The sequence below is a fragment of the Petaurus breviceps genome, unplaced genomic scaffold, assembly GCF_028583685.1.
Source record: "Petaurus breviceps papuanus isolate PSGF00001 unplaced genomic scaffold, PetGlider_PUasm1.0 139, whole genome shotgun sequence".
NCBI lineage: Eukaryota > Metazoa > Chordata > Mammalia > Diprotodontia > Petauridae > Petaurus > Petaurus breviceps.
In genome coordinates, this window is record NW_027185697.1 from 9,412,647 (window position 1) to 9,419,369 (window position 6,723).

At 44.6% G+C, this 6,723-nt stretch overlaps 1 pseudogene; it reads right to left on the reverse strand.

Moving 5' to 3' along the window:
- Positions 1-259: 259 nt before the first annotated feature.
- Positions 260-6,343, reverse strand: LOC138146084 (zinc-alpha-2-glycoprotein-like; annotated as a pseudogene).
- Between the last annotated feature and the right edge of the window lie 380 nt (positions 6,344-6,723).

A 6,723-nucleotide genomic window follows, 5' to 3' on the forward strand; every position in this document is an offset into this window, starting at 1 on the left:
ATGGTCAACTTCATCATCAACACCACAAGCATCTTGCATTCCTCATCCTTATCCTCACCATCCCTTAGTCCTTAAAACCATTAGTGGCTCCATCAGTGTGGCTTCCTACTCTACTAGCACCTGCTGTGGCCCCTCTACATTCCACTGAGTATTTTTGAGCCTCAACACGAACCAATGGGGTGATATGATTTTGGTTTGTCTCCCAGGGTTCACTTGGGCTGCAGTAAGTGAGGCGCTATGTGATGACGGCTCTGATGGACTGTGCCAGTGGTCAGACCACCACTGGCAGAGCACTTGGCCATTCTGAATGGTCAGAGAAGAAGGAACAGAATGGAGAGAGTGATGATTTTACCAGGTGACTTTGGGGTTGTTTTGAGCTCTGAGATTTGGAGATTCCTTTTGGAGAGGGATTTCCTCATAGCGGAACTGCTAGTTGATTGGAATGACATTGCCAACATTAGCATTGGCATCACCATTAGAGGGACCATCGTCAGCATCATTATATTCATGTCCAACTCCATTCCCTCCACTGGCATCCACACAGTCCTTTGTAAAGACCTTTCAATCCATTACTCGTGTACTTTCCTATCTCCTTGGGATCTCCCCACATACACACCTGTCTTCCATTTCTTCCACGTGTTCAAGGCCCCAGTACAGCTCAGTATCAGGATGACAGTCACCAGTATGCTTAGTGCCACGGCCCAACGTCTATTCATAGCTGGCTTCCCAGGGACTTCAGGAATGAAGAACAACAGATAAACAGGGGTGGAAATTTCCCCATGAGGCAATGGGGACTGTGGTGAATGGGGCCCTTTCCCAGGAGACAGGGAGAAGAAACTCCAAGAATTGGTCTCGTTGGGATGAATCCAACCAATGTGGATGAGGTACTCACCTGGGAACGTGGCTGGAGTCCCTAGCTCACAGTGTTCTACTACACAGGTGAAGCCTGTCCCAAGGTCACCTGGTGGGAGCTCTAGTGTGATTTGGACATAGAAGGTGGCATCAGCATTGGGCAGGGTTCCACTGGAGCTCTCCTGTCCCCACACACCCAGTGCTCCATCCTTTTCCCAGTGAAGCATGATGGAGCGGGGGTAGAAGCCAGTGGCCCTGCAGAAGAAGGTGATTCTGCCATCAGGGGCATCGTGTCGGGATACGGTCACATCAGGGGGAACTGATGGCAGAGAGCAGGAGAGAAGGGGTCACATCAGTGGGAATCTGCTCTTCATCTCATCTCCACTCACTCAAAACTCCCGTGACTATCTCTGGCCACACTTCCTTCACCAATGTGGGTCGTGACCTCCCTGTAACTTAGTAGACAGTTTGCTTTTGGCAAAGATTAAAAAAAAAAACAAAACAAAAACAAAACCGGTGTCTAGTGATGGTTATCTTAGCTAGCCTGGGTGACAGTATTCATTCTCGGGTTAGTGACTGATATTTTCCCCACCCATTAAGGTCTGCTAAAGCTGATCCCTAATTTTAGTGGTTTGCAAACCTCTTTATCACATCCACATCACGAGGAGCAATCAGAGTGGAACTCTCATCACATCATGCACCACCCAAAAGAAGTAATAGTGCTTATCATTTCTATGCTATGAATTTCCTCACTGAGACTGGGAAAGCTCTTGGGACTATAGGATATCCAGTCTTCTGAACTTCCTGTGAGGATATGGGGGAGGGAAGCAGCGACTCACCATTTCCCCTCATGTTTGAGTACTGCAGGATTTTCCTCAGTGGTTCGACACAGTCTTCCTGCATGTAGCGTTCTATCTCCTTATAGGGGAAAATAATTTCCCAGAAGGGTTTGAAGCACTCAGCCTCAGGCTTCATTGCCACCCAGTGCCTGAGCTGCTCGTCTACTCCACAGAAAGCCTCTCCATCCACAGCATACCAGAAATGACTGCTCACATGGATGTCTCCATCTAGGTGACAGTCGTGCCAGAACTGCACCGTGTGATTATCTGGGTGGGCAGGGGAAGGAAAGGGTTAATTTGAGAACATAAACAGGTATTTGTCATTTAACATAATCATCTTGAGGGCAGAGGTGGTGTCATGTTTATTTTTATATTTTCAGTTCCTATCAGAGTACCTTGAACATTGCTTAGGAAACAGTTGCTTAGGAAGTATTTATTGAGTTGTATTGGGAAGAGGTGACCTAAGGTAAGAATCCTGTTTCATATGCCTCAGAAGGGGAGGGATTATTTTTGTGAACTCTGGGATTTAGCTGTGCCTTAGGTTGAACTTTACTGATATTTGGGGTCACAGGAAAATTGCCTGGATCATATGTGTTCCAATGGTTCTTAATCAGGGTGATTATCAGGTTATCATCAGGTATAAATATTAGGTTATTATCATCTTAGTCAGGTGAGATGTTGTTAGATAAGTGGTTGCAGGGACTAAACTTCAAAACACAGACATTTCAATAAATAAGAGAGAGAATGCATGAATGTCCCCCCAGATAAAGGACTGTGAAGTTAATAGCTAGGAAATGCTGATCCTTGAAACTGTTTAGTGACTATAGGACAAATATATGTATCTATATATATATCCCCTAATTATGGCTACACTGACAGAAATGCTGATTTTGATTCGCATTCACTTTCACCTTAGACACTATATGTGTTGGTGAGAAATTGTATCCCTTATTTAAGAGTGGAATGCTATTATTTTATTTTTATTTTACCTTATGCTTAGTAAAAGTTTCTAACTAATAGTAGAACTCATCCTAGTTGATTTGTTAAATAAGAGGTAAGTGGGGAGCCTATAGTACCTAGTGGCAGGAGAATATTCCTCCCACCAGCATTAACCCTAGAACTTTGAGAGTATTGAATATAGTGGTGGTCAAATCCTTTGGCAACCCCCAACCTGCTAGAGTTTGGTTTCAGAGTGGGTGAGTGAGTTGTGAAAGGAAAAGAGAGAGAGAGAGAGTGTGTGTGTGTGTGTGAGAGAGAGAGAGAGAGTGAGAGAGAGAGAGAGAGAGAGAGAGAGAGAGAGAGAGAGAGAGAAAAGAAGAGAGAGAACACAGAGACAGAGAGAACACATAGACAGAATACACAGAGACAGAACATAGAGAGAGAGAACACAGAGAGTCAGAGACAGGCAGACAGACAAATGGACACAAAGCGAGACACAGAGACAATGAGACAGACTCAGAGACAGAGAGAAAGATACTAGAGGGGAAAAACTGTGTATGCTCATAATACATAAACCGAAGTAAATGAACTTGTGATTTAGTGTATAACAATGCAGAATAGATGTTAAAAGCAGACACTGAGATATGATGGCTATAGCAGGAGAAAGGGGACAAATGTTTAAGAAAAGATGGCAGCAGATTTCTGGCCACAGGGATTTAGGAAAGTCCTGACTCTTCATGCTTTCAGTTGGGGTTTAGTGATTAAGGATGTTTGGGGAGTAACAAAAGCCCAAGAACTGATGACAAGTCTTCTAGACTTGTTCCAAGACTTAGAGCTGGTACCTTGAGAAGAGTGTGTACTGAGCCTTAGGGCAGAACCCTTCATAGCCCAGAGTTGGGGCAGACTAACCTTCACCCTTGGTATCACCCTGTATCCAATTCTGGAGGGCCCAGAGAAAGTTTATCTCACTGTGCACCAACTTCTGACGCTTCTCTTCAATGGAGTGTGCCCCCAGAGCCTGGGACACCCAGGCCTCCTTGATCACAAGCTGTTGGTCCTTTCTGTCATAGAAGCTCCCCTGCACACCATCCATAGAGCTGACCATGGTGAAGTCCAAGAGAGACTTCGTCGTACCCACTGCAGTGAAACACATCTCAAGGCTGTGGTAAGCTAATTGTGAAAAAGGGAAGGAGGAATAACAGGAATGAGATTTTATGGCCCCGACGTTTCTCCCCGAGCTTCCCATTGTTAGGAGAGTAACTAGGGTTGGACAGGCTGGGTCCTTTTCCCAGAAGATAGCCTAGATGGGGCATGGCACGCAACATGCTATCCTAACAGTGCCTAGCACATAACAGCACACAGCAGTGCTCAATAGGGCCTTATTGACTGACTGAGTCAGAGGCTGGAAGCACTTCGCCATCCATGATTTTGCCTTTTGGTGTTTAAAAAATACATAATGATTATAAATATGACTGAGAAGATTTGAGGCATTAATGTGGGGAGAGGAAAATGAGCAGGTTCAGGAGGATACTGCCCCAGGAAGTGTAACAGTCTTTTGTCTGCATCAGGGCTGTGGTGTGACTAATGTTTTTTAGAGCAGACATAGTAGGGCAGCCATCTCTGTGGTTCAGGAGATTGGCCTCATAATTCTGTAGACAGAGAGTGCTGGAGTGTGGAGAGAGGAAGGAAAGGAGTCCCAGAGATCTCTGTGCAGTGAGACATCCTGACTGTGGACATTTACAAGGGCTGTTTTCCCTTGTGTGTGTCCTTCTCCCTTGGAACTTTTTGGGAAAAAAATGGGGGTCAAAAGAGCTCTATTTATGGATGACATTGACTAATACCATGGCCTCCTAATCAGTCTCCTTGCCTTAAGTCTCTCCCCATTCCAGTCCATCCTCCTTATACTTTAATGCCCTCAGGTTCAGATCTTTTTTTTTTTAATTAATTAATTTATTTATTTTTAAAAGCAATTGGGGTTAAGTAACTTGCTCAAGGTTACACAGCCAGTTATTTCTGGGTGTGGTGCTAAGTATCTGAGCCTAGATTCGATCCCCAGGTCATCCTGACACTGGAGCCAGTGCTCTTACTCGCTGAGCCACCTGGCTGCCCCTAAGCAATTGGGGTTAAATAACTTGCTCAAGGTTACACGGCCAGTTATTTCTGGGTGTGGTGCTAAGTATCTGAGCCCAGATTCGATCCCCAGGTCATCCCGACACTGGGGCCGGTGCTCTTACTCTCTGTGCTTCCTGGCCGCTCAAGTTCAGATCTTATTACATAACAATCAAAGCAATTTTCCAAAACCAAAGATCTGTCCATGCTAATCCCTACTTAATACTTTCCAGTGGTTTCCTATTATTTCTAGGGCCAAGTAAAAACCTCACAGTTTAGTGTTTAAAGCACTTTACAACCTTGCCACATCTTCCCTTTCTAACCTTATTACACATTATTCTACCTTCATGCTCTTTTCAGCTCAACCAAACCATTCTTACTGTTACCCCTATGTGTCACTCTCTGCCTCTCTCTGTCTCTTCAGTGTTTGTTCACCCTGCCTGGAGTGCTTCGTAAATCTTAAAGCCCTAGATAGATGCTATTATTCTAAGTAATAATTTATAATCATTAATATAATAATTTATAATAATAATTATTAGCCTGACTTGGTTGGGATTCTTTTAGAATTAACCACAGCACTTACAGCCATAGCTTTGTTGAGATGTTTCTCGCTGTTGGTAGCAGGGGAGATTGGGAGAATCTCTGATTTTTCTGGACTTGGGTATCTCCCATAGAGCTATACATGCATTCTGGTTCATTTACATGAGACATGTACTATTGCTCTCTTGCCAGAGGACATACTTTGGGATGATACAGCAACTTCTCATCAGTCTGGCTACATACGCTTTCACTTTTCTCTCCTGTGCCTTATAGCAGTATTCTGCATACACTCCTCCCCCTCCCCCCAATGGAGGCTGATGAGTGTCAGTCCACAAATATTTATCAAGTGTCTTCTATGTGCCAGGCATTGTGCTAAGGGCTAGAAATACCAAAAAAAAAAAGGCAAAAAAAACCAATGCTTGCTCTCAAGGAGCTCACAGGGTGACCGGGGAAATACAAACAAGATAGACATGGGATAAATTGGGGATAGTCTCAGAGGAATGGCACTAAGGGTAAAGAGGGCTGGGAAAGACTTTTTGTAGAAGGTGAGACCTCAGCTGAGAATTGTGGCTGGCTCCTGTTTTTGCCATTGCATGGGAAGCTACCAGAAGACAGAGGACGGTGTCTCATGTGACCAGAGAATACAGGGGAGGTAAGAATGGCGAGTTTCCTCTGGGACTAGGAATTCCTGGAGGGCAGAAACTTTGTCACCCTCATCAAACCCAGAGCTAAGTTCAATGAGTAGGTAGGATGAATCCTATAAAGTGATCCTCTCCTTTAAATTTGCAATGAGTATTTCCAATGAACTGGAACCAATGTCCATGTTTCACATAATTGTAATTTTGAATGGTGTGAATTTGAACTCATGCAACCACATTATTCAAGCTAGTAAGGATCTCAGCTTCCCATCTCTGCATTCCCGCCCCACCCTCTGACTTACCTGCCTCAGTATCCCTCAGAACAATCACGCCCACAATTAGCAGCCAGGATGAGAATGATTCTCTCCTTGTCTTCTGATTCTCCATTTTGATCTATAGGTAGGGACTTGGTTTCTTCAACGGCATGCCTTTAGGGTGAAGCTTCTCTTCCCCAGACAAGTATACTCTGCTGGGACCAGATGGGAAATGAGGCTCTCTAAGCTTTATCCCCACCCCTGCTGGGGACTGCTCTGCAGGGGGCTACCCTCTTTTCATTGCCAGTGGGGACATCTGTCTCTAGGCAGTACCTGCTCCTGCCTGGGAGCCATTAGAACAGAAGCAAAATGGAGTTTGTGGTGAGGGCAGGAAACCCCAGAGGTAACAGCCATCAGGTGTTGCTGGAGGGTCCCCAGGTGGGACTGGGATAGTGCCAGTAACTGTCATTCTTTTAAAAATTTTTAAAAAATTATGTAGCTTAAAAAAAGTATGCTTTACATTCAAACAATATCAATTTCTTCTCTGGAGGT